Raw genomic sequence first — 18,312 nt, 5'->3', positions numbered from 1 at the left:
TTTGATACATTACTCCCATGGAGGAAAGTGCGCATGGCGACTCTTGTATTCAATCCCGATGCAATTTCTGTGTTTCATCAACACTCTGATACTCCACAGATTACAGAATTCCTCCAGATGTGAATCGGAAACTACTACTGGTCTTCCAGGGAAAGATCAAAGCGTAGACTGTCTGAGACATTACTCCCATGGCGGAAAGTGCGCATAGTGACTATTGTATACAATCCCGATGCAATTTCTGTGTTTCATCAACACTCTGATAGTCCACAGATTACAGAATGCCTCCAGATGTTCATCGTAAACCTCTACTGGTCTTCCAGGGAACCATCAAAACGTAGACTGTTTGAGACATTACTCCCATGGAGGAAACTGCGCATGGAGAGTCTTGTATTCAATCCCGATGCAATATCTGTGTTTCATCAACACTCTGATACTCCGCAGATTACAGAATGCCTCCAGATGTGCATCGGAAACTACTACTGGTCTTCCAGGGAAAGATCAAAACGTAGACTGTTTGATACATTACTCCCATGGAGGAAAGTGCGCATGGCGACTATTGTATTCAATCCCGATGCAATTTCTGTGTTTCATCAACACTCTGATACTCCACAGATTACATAATGCCTCCAGATGTGCATCGGAAACTACTACTGGTCTTCCAGGGAACGATCAAAGCGTAGACTGTTTGATACATTACTCCCATGGAGGAAAGTGCGCATGGCGACTGTTGTATTCAATCCCGATGCAATTTCTGTGTTTCATCAACACTCTGATATTCCACAGATTACAGAATGCCTTCAGATGTGCATCGGAAACTACTACTGGTCTTCCAGGGAAAGATCAAAGCGTAGACTGTCTGAGACATTACTCCCATGGCGGAAAGTGCGCATAGTGACTATTGTATACAATCCCGATGCAATTTCTGTGTTTCATCAACACTCTGATAGTCCACAGATTACAGAATGCCTCGAGATGTGCATCGGAAACTACTACTGGTCTTCCAGGGAAAGATCAAAGCGTAGACTGTCTGAGACATTACTCCCATGGCGGAAAGTGCGCATAGTGACTATTGTATACAATCCCGATGCAATTTCTGTGTTTCTTCAACACTCTGATAGTCCACAGATTACAGAATGCCTCCAGATGTTCATGGTAAACCTCTACTGGTCTTTCAGGGAACCATCAAAACGTAGACTGTTTGAGACATTACTCCCATGGAGGAAACTGCGCATGGAGACTGTTGTATTCAATCACGATGCAATTTCTGTGTTTCATCAACACTCTGATACTCCACAGATTACAGAATGCCTCCAGATGTGCATCGGAAACTACTACTGGTCTTCCAGGGAACGATCAAAGCGTAGACTGTTTGATACATTACTCCCATGGAGGAAAGTGCTCATGGCGACTGTTGTATTCAATCCCGATGCAATTTCTGTGTTTCATCAACACTCTGATAGTCCACAGATTACAGAATGCCTCCAGATGTGCATCGGAAACTACTACTGGTCTTCCAGGGAACGATCAAAGCGTAGACTGTTTGATACATTACTCCCATGGAGGAAAGTGCGCATGGCGACTGTTGTATTCAATCCCGATGCAATTTCTGTGTTTCATCAACACTCTGATACTCCACAGATTACAGAATGCCTCCACATGTGCATCGGAAACTGCTACTGCTCTTCCAGGGAACGATCAAAGCGTAAACTCTTTGAAACATTACTCCCATGGAGGAAAGTGCGCATGTTGACTGTTGTATTCAATCCCGATGCAATTATTGTGTTTCATCAACACTCTGATAGTCCACAGATTACAGAATTTCTTCAGATATGCATCAATAACTACTACAGGTCTTCCAGGGAACGATCAAAGCGTAGACTGTTTGAGACATTACTCCCATGGAGGAAAGTGCGCATGGTGACTGTTGTATTCAATCCCGATTCAATTTCTGTGTTTCATCCTACACTCTGATAGTCCACAAATTACAGAATGCCTCCAGTTGTGCATCGGAAGCTACTACTGGTCTTCCAGGGAAAGATCAAAGCGTAGACTGTCTGAGACATTACTCCCCTGGCGGAAAGTGCGCATAGTGACTATTGTATACAATCCCGATGCAATTTCTGTGTTTCATCATCACTCTGATAGTCCACAGATTACAGAATGCCTTCAGATGTGCATCGGAAACTACTACTGGTCTTACAGGGAACGATCAAAGCATTGACTGTTTGAGAATTACTCCCATGGAGGAAAGTGCGCATGGAGACTGTTGTATTCAATCCCGATGCAATTTCTGTGTTTCATCAACACTCTGATATTCCACAGATTACAGAGTGCCTCCAGATGTGCATCGGAAACTACTACTGGTCTTCCAGGGAACGATCAAAGCGTAGACTGTTGAGACATTACTTTTATGGAGGAAAGTGCACATGGTGACTGTTGTATTCAATCCGGATGCAATTTCTGTGTTTCATCAACACTCTGATAGTCCACAGAGAACAGAAAGACACACGCGAGACAGATGAAACTACTACTGGTCTTCCAGGGAACGAGCAAAGCGTAGACTGTTAGAGACATTACTCCCATGGAGGAAAGTGCGCATGGTGACTGTTGTATTTAATCCCGATAGAATTACTGTGTTTCATCAACACTCTGATAGTCTACACATTACAGAATGCCACCAGCTGTGCATCAGAAACTACTACTGGTCTTCCAGGGTACGATCAAAGCGTAGACTGTTGGAGACATTACTCCCATGGCGGATAGTGCGCATGGTGACTATTGTATTCAATCCCGATGCAATTTCTGTGTTTCATCAACACTCTGATAGTCCACAGATTACGGAATGCCTTCAGATGTGCATCGGAAGCTACTACTGCTCTTCCAGGGAACGAGCAAAGCGTAGATTGTTAGAGACATTACTCCCATGGAGGAATGTGCGCATGGTGACTGTTGTATTTAATCCCGATAGAATTACTGTGTTTCATCAACACTCTGATAGTCTACACATTACAGAATGCCACCAGATGTGCATCAGAAACTACTACTGGTCTTCCAGGGAACGATCAAAGCGTAGACTGTTGGAGACATTACTCCCATGGCGAAAAGTGCGCATGGTGACTATTGTATACAATCCCGATGCAATTTCTGTGTTTCATCATCACTCTGATAGTCCACAGATTACGGAATGCCTTCAGATGTGCATCGGAAACTACTACTGGTCTTCCAGGGAACGAGCAAAGCGTAGACTGTTAGAGACATTACTCCCATGGAGGAAAGTGCGCATGGTGACTGTTGTATTTAATCCCGATAGAATTACTGTGTTTCATCAACACTCTGATAGTCTACACCTTACAGAATGCCACCAGATGTGCATCAGAAACTACTACTGGTCTTCCAGTGAACGATCAAAGCGTAGACTGTTTGAGACATTACTCCCATGGAGGAAAGTGCGCATGGTGACTGTTGTATTCAATCTCGATGCAATTTCTGTGTTTCATCAACAGTCTGATAGTCACAGATTACAGAGTGCCACCAGATGTGCATCGGAAACTACTACTGGTCTTCCACGGAACGATCAAATCGTAGAATGTTAGAGACATTACTCCCATGGAAGAAAGTGCTCATGGTGACTGTTGTTTTCAATCTCGATGCAATTTCTGTGTTTCATCAACAGTCTGATAGTCCACAGAGTACAGAAAGCCTCCAGATGTGCATCGGAAACTACTACTGGTCTTCCAGGGAACGATCAAAGCGTAGACTGTTAGAGACATTACTCCCATGGAGGAAAGGGTGCATGGTGACTGTTGTATTCAATCCCGATGCAATTACTTTGTTTCATCAACACTCTGATAGGTCACAGATTACAGAATTTCATCAGATGTGGATCAATAACTACTACTGGTCTTCCAGGGAACGATCAAAGCGTAGGCTGTTTTAGATATTAATCGCATGGAGGATAGTGCGCATGGTGACTGTTGTATTTAATCCCGATGGAATTACTGTGTTTCATCAACACTCTGATAGTCTACACATTACAGAATGCCACCAGATGTGCTTCAGAAACTACTAGTGGTCTTCCAGGGAACGATCAAAGCGTAGACTGTTTGAGACATTACTCCCATGGAGGAAAGTGCGCCTGGTGACTGTCATATTCAATCCCGATGCAATTTCTGTGTTTCATCCTACACTCTGATAGTCCACAAATTACAGAATGCCTCCAGTTGTGCATCGGAAACTACTACTGGTCTTCCAGGGAAAGATCAAAGCGTAGACTGTCTGAGACATTACTCCCCTGGCGGAAAGTGCGCATAGTGACTATTGTATACAATCCCGATGCAAATTCTGTGTTTCATCAACACTCTGATAGTCCACAGATTACAGAATGCCTTCAGATGTGCATCGGAAACTACTACTGGTCTTACAGGGAACGATCAAAGCATTGACTGTTTGAGAATTACTCCCATGGAGGAAAGTGCGCATGGAGACTGTTGTATTCAATCCCGATGCAATTTCTGTGTTTCATCAACACTCTGATATTCCACAGATTACAGAGTGCCTCCAGATGTGCATCGGAAACTACTACTGGTCTTCCAGGGAACGATCAAAGCGTAGACTGTTGAGACATTACTTTTATGGAGGAAAGTGCACATGGTGACTGTTGTATTCAATCCGGATGCAATTTCTGTGTTTCATCAACACTCTGATAGTCCACAGAGAACAGAAAGCCACCAGATGTGCATCGGAAACTACTACTGGTCTTCCAGGGAACGAGCAAAGCGTAGACAGTTTGAGAATTACTCCCATGGAGGAAAGTGCGCATGGTGACTGTTGTATTTAATCCCGATAGAATTACTGTGTTTCATCAACACTCTGATAGTCTTCACATTACAGAATGCCACCAGCTGTGCATCAGAAACTACTACTGGTCTTCCAGGGTACGATCAAAGCGTAGACCGTTGGAGACATTACTCCCATGGCGGATAGTGCGCATGGTGACTATTGTATTCAATCCCGATGCAATTTCTGTGTTTCATCAACACTCTGATAGTCCACAGATTACGGAATGCCTTCAGATGTGCATCGGAGGCTCTTACTGCTCTTCCAGGGAACGAGCAAAGCGTAGATTGTTAGAGACATTACTCCCATGGATTAATGTGCGCATGGTGACTGTTGTATTTAATCCCGATAGAATTACTGTGTTTCATCAACACTCTGATAGTCTACACATTACAGAATGCCACCAGATGTGCATCAGAAACTACTACTGGTCTTCCAGGGAACGATCAAAGCGTAGACTGTTGGAGACATTACTCCCATGGCGGAAAGTGCGCATGGTGACTATTGTATTCAATCCCGATGCAATTTCTGTGTTTCATCATCACTCTGACAGTCCACAGATTACGGAATGCCTTCAGATGTGCATCGGAAACTACTACTGGTCTTCCAGGGAACGAGCAAAGCGTAGACTGTTAGAGACATTACTCCCATGGAGGAAAGTGCGCATGGTGACTGTTGTATTTAATCCCGATAGAATTACTGTGTTTCATCAACACTCTGATAGTCTACACCTTACAGAATGCCACCAGATGTGCATCAGAAACTACTACTGGTCTTCCAGTGAACGATCAAAGCGTAGACTCTTTGAGACATTACTCCCATGGAGGAAAGTGCGCATGGTGACTGTTGTATTCAATCTCGATGCAATTTCTGTGTTTCATCAACAGTCTGATAGTCACAGATTACAGAGTGCCACCAGATGTGCATCGGAAACTACTACTGGTCTTCCACGGAACGATCAAATCGTAGAATGTTAGAGACATTACTCCCATGGAAGAAAGTGCTCATGGTGACTGTTGTTTTCAATCTCGATGCAATTTCTGTGTTTCATCAACAGTCTGATAGTCCACAGAGTACAGAAAGCCTCCAGATGTGCATCGGAAACTACTACTGGTCTTCCAGGGAACGATCAAAGCGTAGACTGTTAGAGACATTACTCCCATGGAGGAAAGTGTGCATGGTGACTGTTGTATTCAATCCCGATGCAATTACTGTGTTTCATCAACACTCTGATAGTCCACAGATTACAGAATTTCATCAGATGTGGATCAATAACTACTACTGGTCTTCCAGGGAACGATCAAAGCGTAGGCTGTTTTAGATATTAATCGCATGGAGGATAGTGCGCATGGTGACTGTTGTATTTAATCCTGATGGAATTACTGTGTTTCAACAACACTCTGATAGTCTACACATTACAGAATGCCACCAGATGTGCATCAGAAACTACTAGTGGTCTTCCACTGAACGATCAAAGCGTAGACTGTTTGAGACATTACTCCCATGGAGGAAAGTGCGCCTGGTGACTGTTGTATTCAATCCCGATGCAATTTCTGTGTTTCATCAACACTCTGATAGTCCACAGAGAACAGAAAGCCTCCAGATGTGCATCGGAAACTACTACTGGTATTCCAGGGAACGATCAAAGCGTAGACTGTTAGGGACATTACTCCCATGGAGGAAAGTGCGCATGGTGACTGTTGTATTTAATCCCGATGGAATTACTGTGTTTCATCAACACTCTGATAGTCTACACATTACAGAATGCCACCAGATGTGCATCAGAAACTACTAGTGGTCTTCCAGGGAACGATCAAAGCGTAGACTGTTTGAGACATTACTCCCGTGGAGGAAAGTGCGCCTGGTGACTGTTGTATTCAATCCCGATGCAATTTCTGTGTTTCATCAACACTCTGATAGTCCACAGAGAACAGAAAGCCTCCAGATGTGCATCGGAAACTACTACTGGTCTTCCAGGGAACGATCAAAGCGTAGACTGTTAGGGACATTACTCCCATGGAGGAAAGTGCGCATGGTAACTGTTGTATTTAATCCCGATGGAATTACTGTGTTTCATCAACACTCTGATAGTCTACACATTACAGAATGCCACCAGCTGTGCATCAGAAACTACTACTGGTCTTCCAGGGTACGATCAAAGCGTAGACTGTTGGAGACATTACTCCCATGGCGGATAGTGCGCATGGTGACTGTTGTATTCAATCCCGATGCAATTACTTTGTTTCATCAACACTCTGATAGTCCACAGATTACAGAATTTCATCAGATGTGGATCAATAACTACTACTGGTCTTCCAGGGAACGATCAAAGCGTAGGCTGTTTTAGATATTAATCGCATGGAGGATAGTGCGCATGGTGACTGTTGTATTTAATCCCGATGGAATTACTGTGTTTCATCAACACTCTGATAGTCTACACATTACAGAATGCCACCAGATGTGCTTCAGAAACTACTAGTGGTCTTCCAGGGAACGATCAAAGCGTAGACTGTTTGAGACATTACTCCCATGGAGGAAAGTGCGCCTGGTGACTGTCATATTCAATCCCGATGCAATTTCTGTGTTTCATCCTACACTCTGATAGTCCACAAATTACAGAATGCCTCCAGTTGTGCATCGGAAACTACTACTGGTCTTCCAGGGAAAGATCAAAGCGTAGACTGTCTGAGACTTTACTCCCCTGGCGGAAAGTGCGCATAGTGACTATTGTATACAATCCCGATGCAAAATCTGTGTTTCATCAACACTCTGATAGTCCACAGATTACAGAATGCCTTCAGATGTGCATCGGAAACTACTACTGGTCTTACAGGGAACGATCAAAGCATTGACTGTTTGAGAATTACTCCCATGGAGGAAAGTGCGCATGGAGACTGTTGTATTCAATCCCGATGCAATTTCTGTGTTTCATCAACACTCTGATATTCCACAGATTACAGAGTGCCTCCAGATGTGCATCGGAAACTACTACTGGTCTTCCAGGGAACGAGCAAAGCGTAGACTGTTAGAGACATTACTCCCATGCAGGAAAGTGCGCATGGTGACTGTTGTATTTAATCCCGATAGAATTACTGTGTTTCATCAACACTCTGATAGTCTACACCTTACAGAATGCCACCAGATGTGCATCAGAAACTACTACTGGTCTTCCAGTGAACGATCAAAGCGTAGACTCTTTGAGACATTACTCCCATGGAGGAAAGTGCGCATGGTGACTGTTGTATTCAATCTCGATGCAATTTCTGTGTTTCATCAACAGTCTGATAGTCACAGATTACAGAGTGCCACCAGATGTGCATCGGAAACTACTACTGGTCTTCCACGGAACGATTAAATCGTAGAATGTTAGAGACATTACTCCCATGGAAGAAAGTGCTCATGGTGACTGTTGTTTTCAATCTCGATGCAATTTCTGTGTTTCATCAACAGTCTGATAGTCCACAGAGTACAGAAAGCCTCCAGATGTGCATCGGAAACTACTACTGGTCTTCCAGGGAACGATCAAAGCGTAGACTGTTAGAGACATTACTCCCATGGAGGAAAGTGTGCATGGTGACTGTTGTATTCAATCCCGATGCAATTACTGTGTTTCATCAACACTCTGATAGTCCACAGATTACAGAATTTCATCAGATGTGGATCAATAACTACTACTGGTCTTCCAGGGAACGATCAAAGCGTAGGCTGTTTTAGATATTAATCGCATGGGGGATAGTGCGCATGGTGACTGTTGTATTTAATCCCGATGGAATTACTGTGTTTCATCAACACTCTGATAGTCTACACATTACAGAATGCCACCAGATGTGCATCAGAAACTACTAGTGGTCTTCCACTGAACGATCAAAGCGTAGACTGTTTGAGACATTACTCCCATGGAGGAAAGTGCGCCTGGTGACTGTTGTATTCAATCCCGATGCAATTTCTGTGTTTCATCAACACTCTGATAGTCCATAGAGAACAGAAAGCCTCCAGATGTGCATCGGAAACTACTACTGGTCTTCCAGGGAACGATCAAAGCGTAGACTGTTAGGGACATTACTCCCATGGAGGAAAGTGCGCATGGTGACTGTTGTATTTAATCCCGATGGAATTACTGTGTTTCATCAACACTCTGATAGTCTACACATTACAGAATGCCACCAGATGTGCATCAGAAACTACTAGTGGTCTTCCAGGGAACGATCAAAGCGTAGACTGTTTGAGACATTACTCCCATGGAGGAAAGTGCGCCTGGTGACTGTTGTATTCAATCCCGATGCAATTTCTGTGTTTCATCAACACTCTGATAGTCCACAAATTACAGAATGCCTCCAGATGTGCATCGGAAACTACTACTGGTCTTCCAGGGAGAGATCAAAGCGTAGACTGTCTGAGACATTACTCCCATGGCGGAAAGTGCGCATAGTGACTATTGTATTCAATCGCGATGCAATTTCTGTCTTTCATCAACACTCTAAAAGTCAAAAGAATGCCACCAGATGTGAAACGGAAACTACTACTGGTCTTACAGGGAACGGTCAAAGAATAGACTGTTTGAGAATTACTCCCATGGAGGAAAGTGCGCATGGTGACTGTTGTATTCAATCCCGATGCAATTACTATGTTTCATCAACACTCTGATAGTCCACAGAGTACAGAAAGCCTCGAGATGTGCATCGGAAAATACTACAGGTCTCACAGGAAACGATCAAAGCATAGACTATTTGAGAATTACTCCCATTAAAGAAAGTGCGCATGGTGACTGTTGTATTCAATCCCGATGCAATTTCTGTGTTTCATGAACATTCTGATAGTCCACAGATTACAGAATGCCACAAGATGTTCATCGTAAACCTCTACTGGTCTTCCAGGAAACGATGAATGCGTAGACTGTTTGAGACATTACTCCTATGGAAGAAACTGCGCATGGAGACTCTTGTACTCAATCCCGATGCAATTTCTGTGTTTCATCAACACTCTGATACTCCACAGATGACAGAATGCCTCCAGATGTGCATCGGAAACTGCTACTGGTCTTCCAGGGAACGATCAAAGCGTACACTCCTTGAAACATTACTCCCATGGAGGAAAGTGCGCATGTTGACTGTTGTATTCAATCCCGATGCAATTTCGGTGTTTCATCAACACTCTGATAGTCCACAGATTACGGAAAGCCTCCATATGTGCATCGGAAACTACTACTGGTCTTCCAGGGAACGATCAAAGCGTAGACTGTTAGAGACATTATTCCCATTTAGTAAAGTGCGCATGGTGACTGTTGTCTTCAATCCCGATGCAATGTCTGTGTTTCATCAACACTCTGGTAGTCCACAGATTACAGAATGCCTCCTGATGTGCAATTGAAACTACTACTGGTCTACCAGGGAACGATCAAATCGTAGACTGTTTGAGACATTACTCCCATGGAGGAAACTGCGCATGGAGACTGTTGTATTCAATCAAGATGCAATTTCTGTGTTTCATCAACACTCTGATAGTTCACAGAGTACAGAAAGATTCCAGATGTGCATCGGAAACTACTACTGGTCTTCCAGGGAACGATCAAAGCGTAGACTGTTGGAGACATTACTCCCATGGCGGAAAGTGCGCATGGTGACTATATTATTCAATCCCGATGCAATTTCTGTGTTTCATCAACACTCTGATAGTCCACAGATTACAGAATGCCTTCAGATGTGCATCGGAAACTACTACTGGTCTTACAGGGAAAGATCAAAGCATAGACTGTTTGAGAATTACGCATGGAGACTGTTGTATTCAATCCCGATGCAATTTATTTGTTTCATGAACACTCTGATAGTCCATAGAGAACAGAAAGCCTCCAGATGTTCATCGTAAACTACTACTGGTCTTCCAGGCAATGATCAAAGCGTAGACTGTTAGAGACATTACTCCCATGGAGGAAAGTGGGCATGGTGAATGTTGTATTCAATCCCGATGCAATATCTGTGTTTCATCAACACTCTTATAGTCCACAGACTACAGAATGCCTCCAGATGTGCATCGGAAACTACTACTGGCCATCCACGGAACGATCAAAGCGTATACTGTTTGAGATATTACTCCCATGGAGGAAAGTGCGCATGGTGACTGTTGTATTCAATCCCGATGCAATTTCTGTGTTTCATCAACACTCTGATAGTCCACAAAATATAGAATGCCTCCAGATGTTCATCGGAAACTACTACTGGTCTTCCAGGGAAAGATCAAAGCATAGACTGTTTGAGAATTACTCCCATCGTAGGAAAGTGCGCATGGTGACTGTTGTATTCAATCCCGATGCAATTTCTGTGTTTCATCAACACTATGATTGTTCACAAACTACAGAATGCCTCCAGATGTTCATCGGAAACTACTACTGGTCTTCCAGGGAACGATCAAAGCGTAGACTGTTTGAGACATTACTTTTATGGAGGAATGTGCGCATGGTGACTGTTGTATTCAATCCCGATGCAATTTCTGTGTTTCATCAACACTGTAATAGTCCACAGATTACAGAATGCCTCGAGATGTGCATCGGAAACTACTACTGATCTTACTGGGAACGATCAAAGCGTAGACTGTTGGAGACATTACTCCCATGGCGGAAACTGCGCATGGAGACTGTTGTATTCAATCCCGATGCAATTTCTGTGTTTCATCAACACTCTGATAGTCCACAGAGTACAGAATGCCTTGAGATGTGCATCGGAAACTACTACTGGTCTTACAGGGAACGATCAAAGCATAGACTGTTAGAGAATTACTCCCATGGAGGAAGGTGCGCATGGTGACTGCTGTATTCTATCCCGAGGCAATTTCTGTGTTTCATCAACACTCTGATAGTCCACAGATTACAGAGAGCCCCCAGATGTGCATCTGAAACTACTACTAGTCTTCCAGGGAACGATCAAAACGTAGACTGTTTGAGACATCACTGCCATGGAGGAAACTGCGCATGGTGTCTGTTGTATTCATTCCCGATGCAATTTCTGTGTTTCATCAACACTCTGATAGTCCACAGATTACAGATTGCCACCAGATGTGCATCGGAAACTACTACTGGTCTTACAGGGAACGATCAAATCATAGACTGTTTGAGAATTACTCCCATGGAGGAAAGTGCGCATGGTGACTGTTGTATTCAATCCCGATGCAATATCTGTGTTTCATCAACATTCTGATAGTCCACAGATTACAGAATGCCTCCAGATGTTCATCGTAAACCTTTACTGGTCTTCCAAGGAACCATCAAAACGTAGACTCTTTGAGACATTACTCCCATGGAGGAAACTGCGCATGGAGAATCTTGTATTCAATCCCGATGCAATTTCTGTGTTTCATCAACACTCTGATACTCCACAGATTACAGAATGCCTCCAGATGTGCATCGGAAACTACTACTGGTCTTCCAGGGAACGATCAAAGCGTAGACTGTTTGATACATTACTCCCATGGAGGAAAGTGCGCATGGTGACTGTTGTATTCTATCCCGATGCAATCTCTGTGTTTCAGCAACACTCTGATATTCCACAGATTACAAAATGCCTCCAGATGTGCATCGGAAACTACTACTGGTCTTCCAGGGAACGATCAAAGCGTAGACTGTTGAGACATTACTTTTATGGAGGAATGTGCGGATGGTGAATGCTGTATTCAATCCCGATGCAATTTGTGTGTTTCATCAACACTCTGATACTCCACAGATTACAGAATGCCTCCACATGTGCATCGGAAACTGCTACTGGTCTTCCAGGAAACGATCAATGCGTAAACTCTTTGAAACATTACTCCCATGGAGGAAAGTGCGCATGTTGACTGTTGTATTCAATCCCGATGCAATTTCTGTGTTTCATCAACACTCTGATAGTCCACAGATTACGGAAAGCCTCCATATGTGCATCGGAAACCACTACTGGTCTTCCAGGGAACGATCAAAGCATAGGCTGTTAGAGACATTATTCCCATTTAGTAAAGTGCGCATGGTGACTGTTGTATTCAATCCCGATGCAATTTCTGTGTTTCATCAACACTCTGGTAGTCCACAGATTACAGAATGCCTCCTAATGTGCAATTGAAACTACTACTGGTCTACCAGGGAACGATCAAATCGTAGACTGTTTGAGACACTACTCCCATGGAGGAAACTGCGCATGGAGACTCTAGTATTCAATCAAGATGCAATTTCTGTGTTTCATCAACACTCTGATAGTTCACAGAGTACAGAAAGCCTCCAGATGTGCATCGGAAACTACTACTGGTCTTCCAGGGAACGATCAAAGCGTAGACTGTTAGACACATTACTCCCATGGAGGAAAGTGCGCATGGTGACTGTTGTATTCAATCCCGATGCAATTACTGTGTTTCATCATCACTGTGATAGTCCACAGATTACAGAATTTCTTCAGATATGCATCAATAATTACTACTGGTCTTCCAGCGAACGATCAAAGCGTAGGCTGTTTTAGATATTACTCGAATGGAGGATAGTCCTCATGGTGACTGTTGTATTCAATCCCAATGCAATTTAATTGTTTCATGAACACTCTGATAGTCCACAGAGAACAGAAAGCCTCCAGATGTTCATCGTAAACTACTACTGGTCTTCCAGGGAACGATCAAAGCGTAGACTGTTAGAGACATTACTCCCATGGAGGAAGGTGCGCATGGTGACTGTTGTATTTAATCCCGATGGAATTACTGTGTTTCATCAACACTCTGATAGTCTACACATTACAGAATGCCACCAGATGTGCATCAGAAACTACTAGTGGTCTTCCAGGGAACGATCAAAGCGTAGACTGTTTGAGACATTACTCCCATGGAGGAAAGTGCGCCTGGTGACTGTTGTATTCAATCCCGATGCAATTTCTGTGTTTCATCAACACTCTGATAGTCCACAAATTACAGAATGCCTCCAGATGTGCATCGGAAACTACTACTGGTCTTCCAGGGAAAGATCTAAGCGTAGACTGTCTGAGACATTACTCCCATGGCGGAAAGTGCGCATAGTGACTATTGTATTCAATCCCGATGCAATTTCTGTGTTTCATCAACACTCTAATAATCAACAGAATGCCTCCAGATGTGCATCGGACTCTACTACTGGTCTTACAGGGAACGGTCAAAGAATAGACTGTTTGAGAATTACTCCCATGGAGGAAAGTGCGCATGGTGACTGTTGTATTCTATCCCGATGCAATTACTGTGTTTCATCAACACTCTGATAGTCTACAGAGTACAGAAAGCCTCCAGATGTGCATCGGAAACTACTACTGGTCTTCCAGGGAACGATCAAAGCGTAGACTGTTAGAGACATTACTCCCATGGAGGGAAGAGCGCATGGTGACTGTTGTATTCAATCCCGATGCAATTTCTGTGTTTCATCAACACTCTGAGAGTCCACAGAGTACAGAATGCCTCGAGATGTGCATCGGAAACTACTACTGGTCTTACAGGGAACGGTCAAAGAATAGACTGTTTGAGAATTACTCCCATGGAGGAAGGTGCGCATGGTGACTGCTGTATTCTATCCCGAGGCAATTTCTGTGTTTCATCAACACTCTGAAGTCCACAGATTACAGAGAGCCCCCAGATGTTCATCGTAAATCTCTACTGGTCTTCCAAGGAACCATCAAAACGTAGACTGTTTGAGACATTACTCCCATGGAGGAAACTGCGCATGGAGAATCTTGTATTCAATCCCGATGCAATTTCTGTGTTTCATCAACACTCTGATACTCCACAGATAACAGAATGCCTCCAGATGTGCATCGGAAACTACTACTGGTCTTCCAGGGAACGATCAAAGCGTAGACTGTTTGATACATTACTCCCATGGAGGAAAGTGCGCATGGTGACTGTTGTATTCAATCCCGATGCAATTTTTGTGTTTCATCAACACTCTAATATTCCACAGATTACAGAATGCCTCCAGATGTGCATCGGAAACTACTACTGGTCTTCCAGGGAACGATCAAAGCGTAGACTGTTGAGACATTACTTTTATGGAGGAATGTGCGCATGGTGACTGTTGTATTCAATCCCGATGCAATTTCTGTGTTTCATCAACACTCTGATACTCCACAGATTACAGAATGCCTCCACATGTGCATCGGAAACTGCTACTGGTCTTCCAGGGAACGATCAAAGCGTAAACTCTTTGAAACATTACTCCCATGGAGGAAAGTGCACATGTTGACTGTTGTATTCAATCCCGATGCAATTTCTGTGTTTCATCAACACTCTGATAGTCCACAGATTACGGAAAGCCTCCATATGTGCATCGGAAACTACTACTGGCCTTCCAGGGAACGATCAAAGCGTAGACTGTTGGAGACATTACTCCCATGGCGGAAAGTGCGCATGGTGACTATTGTATTCAATCCCGATGCAATTTCTGTGTTTCATCAACACTCTGATACTCCACAGATTACAGAATGCCTCCAGATGTGCATCGGAAACTACTACTGGTCTTCCAGGGAACGATCAAATCGTAGACTGTTAGAGACATTATTACCATTTAGTAAAGTGCGCATGGTGACTGTTGTATTCAATCCCGATGCAATTTCTGTGTTTAATCAACACTCTGGTAGTCCACAGATTACAGAATGCCTCCAGATGTGCAATTGAAACTACTACTGGTCTACCAGGGAACGATCAAAGCGTAGACTGTTTGAGACATTACTCCCATGGAGGAAACTGCGCATGGAGACTGTTGTATTCAATCAAGATGGAATTTCAGTGTTTCATCAACACTCTGATAGTCCACAGAGTACAGAAAGCCTCCAGATGTGCATCGGAAACTTTTACTGGTCTTCCAGGGAACGATCAAAGCGTAGACTGTTAGAGACATTACTCCCACGGAGGAAAGTGCGCATGGTGACTGTTCTATTCAATCCCGATGCATTTACTGTGTTTCATCAGCACTCTGATAGTCCACAGATTACAGAATTTCTTCCGATATGCATCAATAACTACTACAGGTCTTCCAGGGAACGATCAAAGCGTAGGCTGTTTTAGATATTACTCGCATGGAGGATTGTGCGCATGGTGACTGTTGCATTCAATCCCGATGCAATTTCTGTGTTTCATCAACACTCTGATAGTCCACAGATTACAGAATGCCTCCAGATGTGCATCGGAAACTACTACTGGTCTTCCAGGGAACGATCAAAGCGTAGACTGTTGGAGACATTACTCCCATGGTGGAAAGTGCGCATGGTGACTATTGTATTCAATCCCGATGCAATGTCTGTGTTTCATCATCACTCTGATGATAGTCCACAGATTACAGAATGCCTTCAGATGTGCGTCAGAAACTACTACTGGTCTTCTAGAGAACGATCAAAGCGTTGACTGTTTGAGACATTACTTCCATGGAGGAAAGTGCGCATGGTGACTGTTGTATTCAATCCCGATGCAATTTCTGTGTTTCATCAACACTCTGATAGTCCACAGAGAACAGAAAGCCTCCAGATGTGCATCGGAAACTACTACCGGTCTTCTAGGGAACGAGCAAAGCGTAGACTGTTAGAGACATTACTCCCATGGAGGAAAGTGCGCATGGTGACTGTTGTGTTTAATCCCGATAGAATTACTGTGTTTCATCAACACTCTGATAGTCTACACATTACAGAATGCCACCAGATGTGTGTCAGAAACTACTAGTGGTCTTCCAGGGAACGATCAAAGCGTAGACAGTTTGAGACATTACTCCCATGGAGGAAAGTGCGCCAGGTGACTGTTGTATTCAATCCCGATGCAATTTCTGTGTTTCATCATACACTCTGATAGTCCACAAATTACAGAATGCCTCCAGATGTGCATCGGAAACTACTACTGGTCTTCCAGGGAAAGATCAAAGCGTAGACTGTCTGAGACATTACTCCCATGGCGGAAAGTGCGCATAGTGACTATTGTATACAATCCCGATGCAAATTCTGTGTTTCATCATACACTCTGATAGTCCACAAATTACAGAATGCCTCCAGATGTGCATCGGAAACTACTACTGGTCTTCCAGGGAAAGATCAAAGCGTAGACTGTCTGAGACATTACTCCCATGGCGGAAAGTGCGCATAGTGACTATTGTATACAATCCCGATGCAATATCTGTGTTTCATCAACACTCAGATAGTCCACAGAGAACAGAAAGCCTCCAGATGTGCATCGGAAACTACTACCGGTCTTCCAGGGAACGAGCAAAGCGTAGACTGTTAGAGACATTACTCCCATGGAGGAAAGTTGCGCTTGGTGACTGTTGTATTTTATCCCGATAGAATTACTGTGTTTCATCAACACTCTGATAGTCTACACATTACAGAATGCCACCAGATGTGCATCAGAAACTACTAGTGGTCTTCCAGGGAACGATCAAAGCGTAGACTGTTTGAGACATTACTCCCATGGAGGAAAGTGCGCCAGGTGACAGTTGTATTCAACTTCGATGCAATTTCTGTGTTTCATCATACACTCTGATAGTCCACAAATTACAGAATGCCTCCAGATGTGCATCGGAAACTACTACTGGTCTTCCAGGGAACGATAAAAGCGTTGACTGTTTGAGACATTTCTCCCATGGAGGAAAGTGTGCATGGTGACTGTTGTATTCAATCCCGGTGCAATTTCTGTGTTTCATGAACACTCTGATAGCCCACAGAGAACAGAAATCCTCCAGATGTGCATCGGAAACTACTACTGGTCATCCAGGGAACGAGCAAAGCGTAGACTGTTAGAGACATTACTCCCATGGATTAAAGTGCGCATGGTGACGGTTGTATTTAATCCCGATAGAATTACTGTGTTTCATCAACACTCTGATAGTCTACACATTACAGAAAGCCACCAGATGTGCACCAGAAACTACTAGTGGTCTTCCAGGGAACGATCAAAGCGTAGACTGTTTGAGACATTACTCCTATGGAGGAAAGTGCGCCTGGTGACTGTTGTATTCAATCCCGATGATATTTCAGTGTTTCATCATACACTCTGATAGTCCACAAATTACAGAGTGCCTCCAGATGTGCATCGGAAACTACTACTGGTCTTCCAGGGAAAGATCAAAGCGTAGACTGTCTGAGACATTACTCCCATGGCGGAAAGTGCGCATAGTGACTATTGTATTCAATCCCGATGCAATTTCTGTGTTTCATCAACACTCTGATAGTCCACAGATTACAGAATGCCTTCCGATGTGCATCGGAAACTACTACTGGTCTTACAGGGAACGATCAAAGCATAGACTGTTTGAGAATTACTCCCATGGAGGAAAGTGCGCATGGAGACTGTTGTATTCAATCCCGATGCAATTTATTTGTTTCATGAACACTCCGATAGTCCACAGAGTACAGAAAGCCTCCAGATGTTCATCGTAAACTACCACTGGTCTTCCAGGGAACGATCAAAGCGTAGACTGTTAGAGACATTACTCCCATGGAAGAAAGAGCGCATGGTGACTGTTGTATTCAATCC

Source organism: Schistocerca gregaria, chromosome 8 (assembly GCF_023897955.1).
Source record: "Schistocerca gregaria isolate iqSchGreg1 chromosome 8, iqSchGreg1.2, whole genome shotgun sequence".
NCBI classification, from domain to species: Eukaryota; Metazoa; Arthropoda; class Insecta; order Orthoptera; family Acrididae; genus Schistocerca; species Schistocerca gregaria.
The sequence above is the reverse complement of the archived record's forward strand: the minus strand, read 5'-3'. Positions refer to the sequence as shown.